At 38.8% G+C, this 18,344-nt stretch overlaps 1 protein-coding gene across 4 annotated transcripts in view; it reads right to left on the reverse strand.

The window, feature by feature from the left end:
* NR3C2 (nuclear receptor subfamily 3 group C member 2) overlaps positions 1 to 18,344 on the reverse strand; it is a 374,118-nt gene that overhangs the window by 84,850 nt on the left and 270,924 nt on the right. The window lies entirely within an intron of this gene.

Consider the following 18,344-nt stretch of genomic DNA (forward strand, 5'->3'; position numbering starts at 1 on the left):
CCAGCACTATGGGAAAAAACCAAACACCTAACGTCCTCTGTGCTCTCTTCTTCGCTCTTTCCCACCCCCACCCCCCTTCTTTAAAAAGTAGTTTTGGTCGGGTGCAGTGGTTCATGCCCGTAATCCCAGCATTTTGGGAGGCCGAGGCAGGCAGATCAGGAGGTCAGGAGATCAAGACCATCCTGGCTAACATGGTGAAACCCCGTCTCTACTAAAAATACAAAAAATTAGCTGGGCCTGGTGGCGGGCACCTGTAGTCCCACCTACTCGGGAGGCTGAGGCAGGAGAACGGCATGAACCTGGGAGGCGGAGTTTGCAGTGAGCCAAGATCACGCCACTGCACTCCAGCCTGGCGACAGGGCAAGACTCCATCTCCAAAAAAAAAAAAAAAAAAAGAAAAAAGAAAAAAGTACTTTCACCATTATAAAGCAAGCTGTTTGCTCAGTCCTATATGTAAAACACACTCTTTGGTTTCTTGTAATCTTGAGATTACATTATTTTATTAGTGGTGAAAATAGTAAAGAGCTATCATTAATCGAGAATCTGTATGTCAGGTACTAAGATAACAGCTTTTAGAAATATCCCATTCAATGTCTTCATAAGCACACTATGGGGTAGGCACTGTGTTATCACCATGTACAGAGGGGTAAAGTGACGTATGCAATAACTGTAAGTAGCATTAGAGGGAAGTGACTTATTGTAATGACATGAAACACTACAATAGAGAAATCCCATTACATTTGCAGACAACATCTAATGACATCTAATTAGAAGGTCAAAGGGGGTGAGAAGAGGATCGACAGCTAAAATGGTTTTTCTACATTATCTCTAAGGTCACCACTGGATCACCTCTGTTGACAGAGATTAGTCTTTTAAATAGGAGGCTTGTAACAACCTGTGCCAATACACAAGAGGTTTTCATTTCTAACTCCCTGGGCAGCACAGTCAACTTCTTCACACTGGAAGGCTATTTTACTGTTACACACAGCTCAGGCTTTTCGCTTTTGCTCCCTGTTATGATGACATTTTGATTCTAATTGGAGGAGAATTTAACAATGCAGAAATCAATCTAGTCAGTCTGTATAAAAAATAGAACTTACTAAGGAAGGAACCTACTACTTCTTTTATTAAAAATAAAGTTCCTGAGCTCCGTTGCAACTGGTAAGTTCTTCAGACAAATATATCATTATTTAGATGTAAATATCTAAATCAAATTTACATTCTTTAGAAAATAGAGTATCTGCTTTGTAAATTCCTATTCTTTGAGGATAACTATGCTGAAGATTGATGCATGTGCATGTGTAAAACAAACAAGCAAAAAAAGAAAACCTCTAAGTAGTTTTATAATACATTTAAAATAAGAAAAATAGCACTATGATAGCTGTAGTCCCACAGCAAATGGCCCCTCCCTCAGTTAAAAAGTTAATTCTTTAACAGCTTCAAGGGCTGCTGTCTTGGCATATGTTTCAGCAGAGAATTTATTACATGAAACACGATCTCATTGAGCATGCAAGGTAAATAGACTCATTAAGAATGTTTTATGAAGAAACATTACTGTTCTAACAAGGTCACAGAGGTGAATAAGGTACGAGAAAGAGGCAAAAGGCAGTGACCTGGAAATGGACTACAGCGCTCAGCTTAGTTTACTAGGCCTTCCCAAGTTCTAGCATGATCTTCACTAGAGGGCTGAAAATAATAGTTAGATGCTGGAATCTACAGTGGTAGAAAAGTCCCAGGAAGAGCCCTGTGCATACCTCCTCAAACTGTCAAGTCAACTCAAGCAGGGTCCATATTAAGCAAATACGATATACAAAAATAAGAGCTTACCAAACAGATAGATGAGGGGAATAGTTACAATAAGTAATAGTTTTCTAAAAAACAAAAATGTAAGCAAAAGATTCCTTCAATAAGTACTTAAAGAATATTTAAACTATAATACATGTACATTTGTTTGCACATTACTTTTTAGGGCTGTTTAAATTATTCTGTTCTTCCCCTAAACGTTTGTTGCTACTTTAGTGCAGTGGTTTCCACATCTTGGTCCCTTGATTATACCCAGTGACTTGGAAGTACCCAAGACTTCTAAGACAGCTAAGGAAGTTGCCTAAATGTAATTTCAGAATTTTTTTTATGATTAGTGTAATTTGTGTACTAAGAAATAAAAACTCTTAATGAGGAATAAAAAAATATACACACCAGGAGAGCAGTTTTATCTCCAATATTAATTTTCTTCAAAATATTTCTTCCCTCTCAGTTCAACAGTCTTTCTGTGAAATAAATTACTTATGGCTACATCATTATAATTTTAACTATTTCTTAAAGAACTATTACTTAACAACATATATTATCAAAAACCACCTTAATTATAATCAAATAATAAATAATCCTTTATATTATTTATATGAAAACAAAACTGAGTTTTACTCAAGAATACTAATGCTGCGATTATAACTGAATCATTAAAAACTATTAAAATTGCTTAGTAAGAAAAAGAACTGACGAGTCAGATAACCAAACAAAATAATAATCCTGTGAATTGATACAGAAATATTTTTCACAATTGCTTTACCAGTCTGTATTTCTGAGTTACTCTCTGTAATACAGTAATACAGTATTTCTGTATTACTATCACTCTATTATTAAGAACATTTTACAAATGCAAGACAAAAGAAGCTAAGCAGAATTTTTAAACAATCTTCAAGTCAGAAACTAGTACTACTATAAAAAAGGATAAGCATAGTAAGTACATATTAATGAGTTAACAGGATACCACGCAAGTTGGACAGCAAAATTAAATAGGCCCGAGGAAAGAGAAAGCAAACCTTAATAATTATTGCTTTTATGCATTTAAATATTACTCCACATTTTATTCCACTGATATTATCAAAATTAGTCTAAATTAAGAATTAATAGTAGCCAACGATGCATGTACTTCAAAAAAAGTTATTTTTCTAGGCTGGGATCTCTTCAGGATACAGACTGAATTGGTCTGCAAACTCCCAGATAAAGCAGAGCCAAACAAAATGGCCTTTTTTGAAGAAGTGATTGTCTTGCAGTTGCTCCTCCTGTTTGGATTCCAGCTTGTCTCTGCACACAGGGTTGGTATTGCAGCATCCTGAGGCACTTTGATGATGTCTTGTGCTGTCAGGTCTCAGGGCACTGCTGAGGACCTGGTGGTGAGCAGGGCCATGTCAGAGTGGCCAGAATGGGGGCAGACACACAGGCCTGCCCTGCCCTGCCCAGCTTTGTTTACAAGATTAACTTCTATTTTTTCATTTGGTATTCTGCCACAGTGTAAATTCCAGAGCTTTGGTGACTCTCTCAAAATCTAATTCTGCACAGCAGGCTGAATAAACGCCTCTTTAAAAGAATGTGCTTCCCATTTTAGTTTCAAAAGTATTCTTCGTATTTCTATCATTTAGTCATACCCTACCATCCTAAGGGAAAACGGTCCAAGAGAGAATTTAAGAAAGTTCTTAATACACAAGATAACCAGCTCACTGAAAATAAGCTTTTAGGGACAGTTTAACATTAAAGTTTTTTTTTTTTAATTTTTAGTGATTCCTTATAATCCGTATTTTCCATTCATATGAGATTGAACCATAGACTTGGATAGAAACAGTCAGCCGTTATCCATCAAAGCTATGAAGGACCCGTCCTGGGAGGACTTCTGGAAATTTTAATATGGGTAGTTCAGGAAGGGCAGCTGGGACATATCTGAAAGTTTTTTGGTGGGGAGATTGGGGGCTGTAATTCACATTTAAATTGCTATTAATTTTTAAAGTAACATCACATTGATAGTCCAGAAATTAAACAAAACAGTTTTCGTTTCTTCTCTCAAGTTGTTTACCACTTACTTGTTACTATTCTGCTTATGTTCTAATGGTAGGTTTCCCTTCATTTAAAACAAAGTCTGCTGTGTGTAGTGATTTTCACACTTGTATTCCTAGGCCAAAGAATGATGGATCTTCAATGAATGATTTCACTGATGGCTTTGTTAGTGTAAGGACAAGCCTCTCCTGGTGTCACAAGGTGGTCATGGCTGTCACTCCAGTGAAGCTCTTGACTAGGATCGGCTCTTCACTGCTGACTTGGAATAAGGCCAACCTCTTGCTATGATCTTAAAATGGGTGATGTGGTTCTAAGTCATATACTATGTAAAACTCTATTCTTAACCCTCATAATAATTTCAACCCCCAAATTTAAATGGGACTAACAAAAGTCTATATAACCTTCCCTTTAGAGCATTTTTATCCTTTAGTGATTTTTTTTCGGACCCACAGTTAAGATTAGACATTCTCTTTTATATTCAGATATTCTCCCTTTATAGATATGATCATAGAGGATAAAGATCATAAGGCCATGCCCAACATGATATGCTCTATACTCGTTTGTTCAGTTTCTGAGGTATTATGCTTAGAACTTATCTAAGTATTTTATTGCATGACACACAGTAGGCACTAAATAAGTGCTTACTGAACAAAGGGAAAGAAAGACCAAATAAACAAATAAATGAATGCTTTGCTGACCCTCTATACCAGGTTACATTTTTTTTTTTTTTTTTTTTTTGAGACAGAGTCTGGCTCTGTCGCCCAGGCTGGAGTGCAGTGGCGCGATCTCGGCTCACTGCAAGCTCCGCCTCCCGGGTTCACGCCATTCTCCTGCCTCAGCCTCCCGAGTAGCTGGGACTACAGGCGCCCACAACCGCGCCCGGCTAATTTTTTTTTGTATTTTTAGTAGAGACGGGGTTTCACCGTGGTCTCGATCTCCTGACCTTGTGATCCGCCCGCCTCGGCCTCCCAAAGTGCTGGGATTACAGGCGTGAGCCACCGCGCCCGGCCCAGGTTACATTTTTTGATGTGATAACCACAGCCATCATTTTGGAAAGAGAGGATGTTAGGTTTCACCCCAGACCCCAATGAACTACGCTAGTCTACCTAGAAAACAATTCCAGGCAAGGCTCAACCCAGCATCACGCTAATAACAAAAGTAGGTCAAGCAACCTCCAAGAAGCAAAGCCAACTACAGGAGCAGAGGACCTGACAGTCCCATGGCCAGGGGGACCAAATGTTGTTTTCTCTGGCTGGGCAGCAAACAAGCAGGCAATCCTACCACTTCCAACCTTGAGCGAGTCTAAAGAGAGAGGAAACAAGGAGAAGCCAAAAAGAAAAGAGGCCTTTAGCTTCACAGAACCATACTCCAGAAACAGACTCCAGGAAAGAGGCAGTCTATATACTCAATCTTAGGGCCAAATAAACATCATTAAACGAGCCATGCAGCATGGGTTCCTTTTTGTGGGTGGAATGATGGAAAGTGTCTTTGACCTTGACCCTCCCTTCCTTATGGAAGGGGCAAGTGATGCAGAGAAAGACTAATTTCCCCCTGCCCCAAATGCCCATCATCAAGTCAAGGTTTTAGTACCCAAATTGTGAGCACACCAAGAGAATGAGAGCCTTCTAGACCCAGAAAGGACCTCATAAAACACGCAGTTTAATCTGTTTTAAATGAGAGGAAATAGAGTTCCAGAAAGATGAACTGGCTTGCCAGGGTTCCAGTTGAAAGAGGTGGCATGTACACAGAGACCCACCATTTCAAGTTTAGTGGCCTGTTAGCAGTGTTAGCACCAGAACTGTTATGTAGAAGGGACTTAGAGAAATGTGAGAAAACACATTTGCTTCATAAGACATTTATTGATATTTATTTAGGATAGGTTGGAAGGCATTTGGTGAAAATTATGAGGGGAAGGCCAAAAACCTCTCCCAAGGCCATCCAACAACCACTGTAATATCTGTTTAATTTGGCACAAACACAAAACCATCCAAATGGAATTTCAGCTTTTTACAAAATAGTTTCTCCAGAATTACTGTGAGAAGCCACAAAGTTGGATGACAAAGTTATCCATGACTCTTGGTGGCCAGCTTGTTAGTGGATAGCCAGTGAGTTGTCGCAATTACCTGTGTAGGATGTGCCTATGTTTGGAATGTGCCTATGTTTGGTAATCACATACCAAAACTATGTTCATAAAGTACCCAGTAATTACCATGCACCACTCTAACTGTAAATTTCAAGGAGACACTAAAGAACTGTTGTAGACCTGACTATCAAAGCCCTGTGAATTGAAATCAATATACTATAACATGTGAGTGTTAGACACAAGTTGAAGCCCCTGAAGGCAGGTCACTACGGTGACATAAAATCAGTTTTTCTAAATACCAAGCAGCATGTGGATGAATAGATCTACGATGACCATATTGCCCTCACTGTACACGGCCTAAACTCATCTCTCTGGAAAGTTAATCTTTCATAACATTAACATCAGTTTGGTTAAGACATCACTTACATAAACTATTCTCAATATTATCAGCTGTTATAGTCCACATTTTTTTTTTTCACTTGGTTCCTATGCTTAAAAAGCTAAACAAAATTTTAATCTTGTATTTGCAGGGAGCTTCTATCAACCAACTTCTGAGAAACACATATATTACAAAAAAGACTGAGAAAAGAAATTAGAAATCTGGGAAATGAACCTGGTAAGATACACTATGTAGCTACTTCAACAACTCATAAGGATCAAATATGATTTATGATTACATATATATAAAATCATATATATAAATTATATATATATATATATATGTATTCATCTGTTTATCCTCAACTATGCTTTAATTTACTTACTTCCCAAAGTATAAATAACTACTAAAAGCTATGGATATTTTAAGGGCTTAATAAAAGTAATGGGATATAATTGAGAAGTTCAAATGACAAAAGATCTAAACAAAGATGAAACACATAAAGCCAAAGACTGAAAACAGAGATGGTCATACTGCTTCTCAAACTCTGGTCAATGGGTGAGCTTCCTTATGATCACCTCAGGGCTTACTCAAGATGCAGAATCTTGGGCTGCCCAAAGTACACATGGCAGAGTATCCACCAGGGGAGGCTGGGAGTCTTCATTTTTAACAAACTTCCCATGTGATTTTTCCTGCACACTGGAATTGAGAACTATCAACCGAAAGGTTCTGAATGAGATTACAGAAAACAGGAGAAAGAGAGAAACTGAGAAAAGATGATTTGTTAACAGGAGGGAAGAGAGGGAGGGAGAGAAAGAAGGACAGGTATTAAAAATTTGGTCTACACCACGGTTACTCAACTTTATTGACATTTTGGGGTGGATAATTCTTTGTGTAGAAACGGTCCTGTGCATTGTACAGTGTTAGCAGCATTCCTGGCCCTCTATCCAAAAGATGCCAGTAGCAATCCCCCAACCTCCAATTGTGACGATAAAAAATATTTCCAGAATTTGCCAAATGTCCCTTCCAGGGATGAAACCACCCCTGGTTGAGATTCACTGGTCTATACTAAGGAAGTTGTTAAAGCAAGAACAGTGAACTGGAAAGATCATGAAATCTCTTGGGTATATAAAAAATGATCAAATGAAAACTGAAATAAGAAGCATGCTAATTCATTATGCTCCTAAAGTTAGTTTCCTTAATAGCAGAAGTCATAAACTGGAAAGTGAACTCAGCATAATAAAAACATTCATTTTCATCTTTCAACATTTAGCATATTTCACACAAACATGTGCACTTCTGACACTGCTTGAAAAAATTTTTTTTTGAATCTGGCAATACCTGCAACAAATAGCTAGACCTGAAACTGGCCAGTCCCTTTGGCATGGCAACAAACAGCTTGACCTGGACTGGCCACTACCCTTCGATGGAGCGTTCACTTCCTACCCCCATGCTTTATAGCTGGGTGGATTCTATTAAAAAATTCCATAAATATATAATGGGTGTTGTAAGAGATTGGAATATGTTTTAAATATATTTATTTAAAACTTACATTTAGTTTCCTAGATGCCAAAATCTTAGTAGTAGGACCACACTTTTAAACTACAAACATAATTTACAAGCAACACAAGCACAGGTACACAGTCCACTAGAGAAATACCCAAAGTTTAGTGTAATCATAATATCAGGTTTATTATCACAAGACATGGCCAAGTAACGTGCCACACCCAAAGAGCGTATGTACTGACTGACAAGCACATATCCTGGATGTTATTACACTCATAAAAAAATGAGTAATGACTGGTTGATCTCAACACTCACATTCACATCAAAATTCAAACTGGGCTTCTACAACACGCTTCCTTACTAGCCATCCATTCAAAAGAATATTTGTTCCTGTGATAGAACAGGGCTTCCCCTAAATGCACACTTCTTTCAGCTGTGTTGCTGCTACTAGTGTCCAGGGTCAACTTCCTGCTGACACCACCTGGAGGTAAAAAGGTCCACACCCCTAGGTTTACAGTCTGTGTCTCATCTTTGAAAGTTGCACCTCTTTACCTATCCTATGCCAATTTAAGTGTACAATTAAACATGATTGCAATGTGAAGGAATTTCCAGGTATGAGCTCTACAGAGTTACTTCAATTACGAGTGCAGCTTCACACTCCTCAGTTATCTAGGCACACATTTTTCTCAGGGATGAATGCCTTATAGCAGTGGTTCCCAATCTTTTGGGCACCAGGGACTGGTTTTATGGAAGACATCTTTTCCTTGGACAGCAATGGGAAGGACTGTTCCACCTCAGATCATCAGGCATTAGATTCTGATAAGGAACGCGCAACCCAGGTCCCTCGAATGTGCAGTTCACAATAGGGTTCATGCTCCTATGAGAATCTAATGTGGCTGCTGATCTGAAAGAAGGTGGAGCTCGCCTACCACTCACCTCCTGCTGTGTGGCCCAGTTCCTAACAGGCCGTGGACCCAGTATTGCTGCCTTACAGGTCCAGCCTGATGATGCTCTCTTTTTTCAACTGGAAGGCTTCTCTATTTCCCAGAAGTGGAGCTGCACTACTGTCTTTGTGTTCATGGTCTTAAATATAACACTGCTTATTTCCACTCTACTCAAGTGGCCACCCAGACAAGGGATTACGCTTCCTGTCAATCTTGAAGTTCCTGGGAAGACAGGTGCTCCTCCCACCTGAAATCCGTACAGATCCTTGACTCTGACCTTGGATTACATGTATTCTAGAAACTATGGATTCCAATAATTTAGTTGGTAATCCCTGGGGGTTTACTCCACTAAGCTCCTCAACTAAACCTTTCACCTTAACCTACTCATCTTGGGTTTGCTTCACTCTTGGTTTTCTTTTCTTTCTATTACCTCTTATTCTTTGCTTTTTTACATTTGTTTTGGGGGCTCATTTATCCATCCTTTACTCTAGGTCAACTCATCCTAATTTTCTTTTACCTTAAACCTAATGAGGTTCAAAGTTCACTACAAACCATCAAACCAGGATTGAAATTCCTACCTTAACAGCAGCAACAGCTATCCCAACACCCCATTTTCTTCCATCCCGGTGACAAAAATTTCAGTTAAGTAAGCATAATCAAGAAGTTCAAATAGTACTTAGAATTCCTCGCCAAGGACTGAAGAGATATAAGCCTTTCCTGCAGTATATTATCATTTAAGAAGTTGCCAAATTATGCTATATAAGTCAACAATAAGGATCAATTTGGAAACTGCACTGTCCTGGTGCAGGGATGGAAAACACATTACACTAAAACTTTGTTAAAATACCATCGTTGGACTCTGTTACAGGACTAAGTTTATAATGAAATCTTTTGTGTCTTTAATAACTGTATAGCCAAACCTTGTCGTGATTATTATTTTTTGGCCAAACAGGCAAGGTTTAATGGCATGTTTATTCATTCATTCATTCATTCATTCATTCATTCAATAAGCATCTACTGTGCTAAGTGCTCTGAAGAGAAAGACAAAAGGACAACTCTGTTCTTGTAAGTTCAGACTATCTGGCAAGAAATAACCTATAAACAAATAATTATAATAAAAATGTGGTGAGTGCTATAATAAAGGCTCTGGAATCACAGAGAAGGTACTAATCAACTCCATCTAAGGAAGTCATTAAAAGCTTTATAGGAAAAGTCTTAATAAATTATAAACATATATAACATTGTAAAACTGTCTAAAAGGGAATGAAAGCTTTCCCCACTGTGTAAAGGTTGATTTCTGAGGAGTGCACTTAACCTGGAGGTGATGAGTTGGTTACAGAGATTTATTAGCACAGGGGAGGAATACGTAGGGGCCATTTTGGAACTGTGTTGACAAAGGCACAAACTAGCAAGAATACAGAGAGACTTCTTGGAAGAGAGGGATGGTGTCAGGGAGTAAGGACAGAGAGCGGAATGAGGTGGGTGACAGAGTGGCAACATGTTTTTGTTGGACATAGGTCATTACATAGTATGGTGGCAAGAATAATGAAGACTTCACCTCCCAATCCCTGGGATCTGTCAATGTGCCACCTTACATGCCAAAAGGAACTCTGAATATTAAATCAAGGATTTGAAGATAGGGAAGTTATCCTGAATTGCCTGGGTGTGTGCCATGCCAATAAGGGTCCTTATTGGGGAAAGATGGAGGCAGGACCAGGAGAAAGGAGATGTGATGATGGAAACAGGGGTGTAAGTGATGCCTTTAATCTGGCTTTGAAGATAGAAGGGGCCATGAGCCAAAGAATGTGGGTAGCCTCTAGATATTGGAAAGGGTAAGCAAGTGAATTCTCTCACAGAGTTTCCTCTAAGGAACACAGTCTGTTGACACATTGAGTTTAGCCCAGCCTGACTCATTTTGGACGTCTGACCTGCAGAACTGTGAGATGATAAACTTGTGTTGTTTTAAGCCAATAAGCTTATGGCAAATTTGTTACAGCAGCAATAGGAAACTAATTCCCACAGGAATCCAGGGGGCTTCCTTCTTGGTCCTCCTAAGTATCTGGCACAAATGAGAGGCCCTTGTTGTAGCTGACAAAGAGGGCCCTTTTACTCAAACCAGCAGTGCTGACACAGCAGAAACTGCTCCAGCACTGAAGCAGAAGGGAGCATAGGCGGGAGGAGCCCCTGACTGTGTGGAGAAGGCTGGGGAGGCAGGTAGTAGGATTCCTAGCACAAGAAGATTCATGGGAGTGGCTCAGAACCTTTTGAGGGGTGAGGGAGAAGGCAGAGACAAAAGGGTGTGTGTGTGTTGAAAACAGACTAGCATTGTGTTCACTGCTTTATGTTCAGTCATAGATTCCCATTTGTTTTGAATTTCAAGCAATCTAAGGGAAGCTTCAGATTTTGTTTATTAAAAAAATAAGTCAAATGATTTGACAAAAACTGAGCTACTGGATATGAAAGCCTGCCTGGGAATGGGACAGTTAGTGAGTCTCAGAGTAAATAAAGCAAATAAAGTAAACCCTTTTAAAATTTCCCCTTTGTTCTGGATCTGTTTTTCAACTCCAGAGTATTTTAATCGAATCTCTTATATAATACTCAGAAGTCAGATAAGGACTTTTCTTCACCCATAAAACACCTGGAAAACCAACAATAGCGTCACCGGTGGCTCAAGTATTATCTAGAAAAGTTCAATGGCATGACCCAAATCACCTCTATGGAGTGACAACGAAGTGGTTCCAGAGGGTATTTCCTCTGAAGTACAAACAGAACGGAGAACACATCTACTTGGGGGCCTGAAGACACCAGCCATGCACAGACATTTCTGTCTGACCGTACTGATGAACAGCATGAGCAAAGGCAACCATGGCGGGAGCCTGGGGATGCAGCATGTGGGGGGCAGGGCGTAACCCCAGTTCCCTTTGCTCTGCGTCTCCCCAGGGGGTATAAATATCTTCATGTGTCCCTGGTGTGAGGTGGGGCAGATGAGTGGAAGTGAAGTAGCAATTAGGGTAGCATCTCCAGGTTGGTTTCCTCTCTCTTAATGAATCACAAGCCATGCTGGGGTCCCTCCTTCTCCTCCTCGGTTTTCATCCTAAGACTGTTCCTCACTCTTGACTTCCCAATACCAGGAAGTAGGGTCACTGTTTGAGTGCTTGTCCTTTCCGATGATATCGGACCTACCTTAATCTTCACGTTTTAAATGCTCTTGTCCAAATGTCTGTAGCATTTAAATGTACAGCTGATCAAATCTATTTAAACGTTAGTGAGATACAAAACTGGTAAAGTCAGTAGACTAGAAAACTGGCAAAGTCAGTAGTCCCTTTGTAAGGCTATGTTAGGGTTGGCATGGAAAATGCAAATACATTAACTTGAAACATCATATTCAGGGACTTCTCCCAATGAAGAAATAGTTACAGAATGCGGATCACTGATTTCCTTAAAAAAGATAAAATTACCCTAAATCAAAAAACAAAACACACACAAAAAAACAGCTAGGGGCCTGTTAAAAAAATCAATGAAAGGACCTTCTTATCCTAAGAAGAATGCTGCCAATGTCAGCAACCCTTGGAGCAGTGGTTCCCAGCCCTGGTGAACTGATGCACAACAGAGGTCTAGAAAAGGAAGGATGTCCGTGCTCCATTCAGATTTACTGCGTGAGAATCTCTAGGAGCAGGGCATGGGTGAGTACGTTTAAAAGAAAGACTTGACAGATGATTCTGAGATGCAGTGAGAACTGTTCAACAGGATAGCTTATTTACAGCCTAGACGTCCCATCATTCCTCCACAAAAGCTTTTGAATTTGGCTTAAAATTTCTAATCTGACTCAACTTTATTTATCTAAAAATATGAGTATATATAGGATGGAAAAGTGTTTTTAATGCCATGAGACTTAAGTTTTTTGCTTTAAAAATATATATTTATATGCATGCATTATATATCTAATTAACATATGAAAATGTTTCCAATATGTCTTTCATTTCTTATTTTTCTATTTTTCTACTGTAGTATATTTTATGTCTTCATATGTAAATAAAGATGAAACAGTTTGAATTTTTACTTGTGAATTAGTCTAATTTTGGAATTAAGAATGGCTTGATGTGAAGACTGCTAGAGTAAGAAAACTGAACTGAAAGAAATCTGTAAGAATTAAAAAAATTTTTTTTAGCCAGGCATGAGCCTATAGTCCCAGCTACTCAGGAGGATGAGGCGGGAGGATCACTTGAGCCCAGGAGCTATGACTGCACCATTGCACTCCAGCCTAAGCGTCATAGCAAGATTCTATCTCTAAAATAAATTAAGAATAAAAATTTTAAATTGTTCATGAAGCTTGCCTCCCAGTTTCTCTAGCAGTTGCTGACCATCAGTTGCAAAGAGTTTCTCGGGGGAAACAGTAATATGTCAAGGTGCTTCCAGAGCTGAAGGGAGATGAAAGAAAGTCAGCTGCTAGAAAAAGGTTACCCTAGTCTTAGCCTGCCTCCCAGGCATTTCCTAGTATCTTTCACAAGAGCTAGAAACCTTTATAGTAAAACTGGATTCATTTTTTGGTAAGAATTTGAGGGACCGATTTTCATATTCTGAGTTCAGGGAGCAACTCTGTCTACTGTAGATGTTGAAATTGTAACTGAGGTGGTCTGCGGTTAGGAAGGTGAGTGGGCTTTCTGCAAGACTGCATGAGGCGGAGCTGCTCTTTCCAGACAGCACCCATGCACACATCAGTAGATAGCACAGGGCCATTTGATGGGATGGATGTACAAAGGGAGCATCTGGGATGAACCTACCAATGCAGTGAGGGGACAGAGTCACATGAAGCCATCCTGAGATGCCTCTACCTTTTCCCAGTAGATGGAAGTCAAGGAGTTGTGGATACCACTTTGAAGCAAAGAGAAAGAACTCTAGGGATTTGGGCCATTATCAACACTGAAGGCACTCTTCGAGTCTCTTTGCTAAATTTCCAGTGTTTATCAGATCTACAATAAATTTCTTCATTTTAAAGATTAGCTCCTAGAAAGAGCAAGGCCAGTGCCTACCTTCTTATTATCACAATCACATCATTGCATGGGATGCCTTGTATGTCAGAGGCATGTGATGGGTTTTTGCTGAATAAATGAATGGATTCATCAGACATGCACTTTTTAAACACTGTGATCCCCCTATACAAATTAATCTTAATATGAAAAATAATTATGTGATAACAATATATGCTTATTTTCATTCCCATTTAAAATATTTCGCATTAGTACGCTGAAGGAAGAAGAACAATTACATTTTGGAGTTTCTTATTTTCATGACCTACATCAGAAACTGCCTTTATATTGTTGTTAAGTATTCTTTTCAAAATAATGAAGCAGCACATTCTAATGAAGCCATTTTTATTAGCTCTACTAATTTGGCTTTTAAGAACCTCTCTGTCAAACTGTAAATCATTATTTTTTTAAGCAGCAAATGAACTGCTCAGCAAACATTTGACTCTTACTCCCCATCTTTATTCCAATTTATTACAAATAACTTTTACTCTTCTTTATTAATCATAGTAACGAGTATGCATTTTATAATTTGACAAATCAATAGTTTTAAAATATGTTAGAATTGGGTTAGCCTTTAAAGGTATGTTATCTGTTCAGAAAAATCATCATCTGAAAAGATACTAATGATATTAAATATATATTTACTACTAAGACTGAAGGACTGTTAGCTGAAGGAAAGTTAGCTGAATGGTTTTTGGTACATTCTAGAGCTGAGAACAGAAGACTTTATTGTAACATAAACAGCTTCTCCATCTTCACAATCACATAATTCAGTGTGAAAATGGGGAAAGTAGGATGTCTGTTCAGAAAGCCAACAATAATCAGATCATTAGTCACTAGATTTTCAAATAAAAAAACATTAAGTTATATTCCTCAGTGGACACACCCAGTCACAGAAAGTAAGTGAATGCGATGTTTACAACTTTGAGAAAAGTCTGAGGCAGATGACACCAGTCAATTCTCAGAGAGCAGGCAGGTACTTTACCTAGGATGGCTGATCATCCCTTTCTGAGATGAGTGAGTGTATTAACCTATGATGGTTGGTTGTAAGTGATCTGCCCTCACTTCCCTAGTATCTCCATATCCCTCATCTCATCCCTGACCCCAGAACTCATCCTCAATCTTAGGGCCTGGGGTCAGTGCTGGCATTTAGGCACAGAGAACAATTTAGCTATAGAGGTAATGTTCTACAAGAGAATGTCCACCTTACACACTAAATTAGTAATTTTTTTAAAGCTTCGGAGATTTGCTTAATTTATGCTTTTCTGTCTTGCTTTGGTTCGTGTGTTTTCAAAGTACCCATGGTAAAACGTTTTTGACTCCAAAATAAAGCCTTCAGGGCCAGGTGCAGTGGCTCACATCTGTAATCCTAGCACTTTGAGTGGCCAAGGCGGGCAGATCCCTTGAGGCCAGGAGTTAGACACCAGTCTGGCAAACATGGTGAAACCCTCATCTCTACTAAAAGTTAGCCGTGTGTAGTGGCGCACGCCTGTAATCCCAGCTAGTTGGTAGGCTGAGCCATGAGAATCACTTGAACCCGGGAGGCGCAGGTTTCAGTGAGCTGAGAATGCGCCACCTCACTCCAGCCTGGGCAACAGAGTGAGACTCTGTCTTGAAAAAAAAGCCCTCAGGAGTTCTGTTTCAAGAAGCATGAAGCTAATATTTCACTTTGATCATCTGCTTATTGAAAACTGATTTTTTTCTCACTTTTAAATGTATGGATAACATAAAATACGTAGATAAAAATTAGGATATTGAAAATTTTGACACGATTTCAAGGATGTTCTGCAATTAATAGATGCCTGTAACTGTTATGGGTTTGTACTAGAGATGTGTTTATTATACTCTGATTGTTATAGTCACAGTTCCTTTCTGAAAAATGGGGTTAAAATGTTTCTCAAAAGGTTCTCCCACTTTCTACCATAGGGCCCTGTGATCTGACCACACCAGCCTGATTGAGGAAAGGGCAAAGGGTCAAAGACAGACATTGTCTGTATTCTCTCGGCCCAATGGGAAGCCCTGTTCTGGGTGGTGACTGACCAGTTAATTTGGAACCTCCTCTTGGGAATTTTGAATGCAGGATACTCAGGTGTCAATGACACTGAGAGACAGGCAGAGAGAATATATTAAGTAGAAACCTGTACTGAAAACCATGAGGATGCAAAAGCAACGTGTTAGGACGAAGAGAGGTAGAGTACAAACAGCAGAAAGAAGCAGGTAAAAAACAACAACAACAAAACAAAGAGAAAGTCCTAGAAATTGAAAGCCTCTTATATCCTAAGTGATAGTCCAGCAGTTCACACAGACTGTGCAATTATTAATATTGTAATAAAACTCCATTATCTGCGGTGACCTGAAATAATGTAACAATGTGAGGTGTCATGAACAGAAACCACAAAACGATTTTAACAGAGTTAACAGTTGTGTATTACAGAAAATATCAGTGAGTGTGTAAAACTGGGAGGCTGCTGGGGGTCCTGGCCCAAAGAGAACTGTGTATTGAGGATGTTGCTTGGAAAGAGAAAGAACAGTTCAGATTCTAGGTTTCTTGAGACCACCAAGGACAAATGACAAGATTTCCTATGCCTAAAAAGTCTGAAATGCTAAGCTCTCAGGCCCTTTAAGGAAGGCTAGAATGACAATCTACCAGGACAGACTGCAATGAAAAAGGTAAAGGAAAACTGAAAGCAACAGAGGGTATCTGTATACCCAATTTTTCCAACATCTCTGAATTTTATATTTAAAAAGACATAAGAAAAGCAGACTCATTGGGTAAGCTCAGCCAGGCATGAGTGAGTTCATAAAAATGCATATATTTCTGGGGAGGGATGAACACTGGCATTCAATGCCTGCACTGCTTCTGTTCTAAGATGTCATCATTCACAAAATAAGACACCAATTTAATGAGAGTTTTGAATGAAGCTAACAAAAATTAGATGTATATATTGATTGCAAATTGTAATTCCAAGAGTTAAAATTTAAAAGAAAAAAATGTTTAAAAAAGAGATACAGCAAATCTTTTAAATCTATCTGCTTTAGAGCCAACCTTGAATTTCCTCCATGAAATTCTGCAGTGTAAAAACACCAGTTGTTTAATTCAACAGTTACCTTACTATGACAATTAATATGACTTAGCTTATATGTGAAGATGCAAAAACTATACTTTCACTGACTTATAAAAATTTATTATTTCTTTCCCAACTTTACTGTTCAGAAGTCCCATTGAAATTCTTGTTGTCTATAAGCAAGGAGAATGGAAAAAAAAATTGAGGAATGGTATCTCTTTTATAAAACTCAATACACTTGGGCTTTCTAAACTTCTACAACTACTGCATATCCTGCCTTGGGAGACCCTTTAAAGACATAAAAATTGTTTTTCTTATTGGATTTCAGATATTAAACCTATTCTCTCGCTGGCGTTGATCCTGTAATTTCTCTCACCAGACCTACTCTGTGAGTTTTGCAGGTGACCATGCCAACTAGTTGTAGCAAGTTGCTGGCAGATAAAGCCAATTTTCTTCAAGTAAAAAGATCTCTCTCTGGGTTTGGTGTGTCAGTCACGATTCTTTAATTCTTTGGTCTCTGGGTCTTTTGTTTTCTGCTCACTTCTACATTTCAGTTTTTAAAAGTATTGCACAGCAGGTAACTTACTGATGGCTTTTTTTTTTTTTTTTTAATCTTTTCTCCTCCGTTCTGCTCAGGGATAACTCCTTTGGCCACCTGTGTGTCTTTACCTCTTCTGCTGACTAACATTGTTAGTGTTAATGCTTCTCTTTTTGGTTCAAAATTATGAGCTTTTTTCTTTAAATTTTATAAAATATGCTCATATTGTTAATAAACTAGAAAGGAGATAAGAAAAAAATGCAGTCATAATGTTACTTCACTAGCAAACCATCCTTGGTGTTCTAACATTTCCTTCTAATCTTTTGACTCGTGCAAACCTTTTAGTGTGGTCGTAATCACAGAGTAAGTAACCTAAATAATTTTGCATATTAATTTTGTATTATTAGTTTCTTTTTTCAGAGGCTCTTCTATGTTGTTATAAATTTTCATGGACATAATTTTATTGGTCCGTTAATATTGCATTATGTGGATATATTCTAACATAAGTATTTTCCCCACTGTGGTTCCACTGTTATCAGTAACGCACAAGAGCATCTGTTTTAGTGAATGATTCCCAGTATCGGCATTGTTTCCCTTCCCTCTTCCCCTAGCTGCCTTCTCTCCAACTCTCAAAAGCAACCATGATGTCTGCTGTTGCTCCTGCTTCCTGTGTCTTAGATCCTTCTCGCTTTTCCTGTGAGGTGCCCCACTCTAAGAGGGAAAGGGGGACATGATATGGCCACCTTTACAGGATCCTGCCAAACTGAGTAAAGCGATTTCTGGGATTAAGGAAAACTACAGATACTTGTTGGAAGTACATTGAAACCAGAATTATGAACCAGTTTCAGAAATATACTGTGGTTTGTAAAGTCTACCTTTTTAAAGTTACAGGAAGCATGATTTTAGTATTTTAGTGTCTTCACTAAAGGAATGTGAAAGAGGACTTAGAGTCCTATCAAAATGTGAAGTGA

Source organism: Theropithecus gelada, chromosome 5 (assembly GCF_003255815.1).
Source record: "Theropithecus gelada isolate Dixy chromosome 5, Tgel_1.0, whole genome shotgun sequence".
Classification (NCBI taxonomy): domain Eukaryota; kingdom Metazoa; phylum Chordata; class Mammalia; order Primates; family Cercopithecidae; genus Theropithecus; species Theropithecus gelada.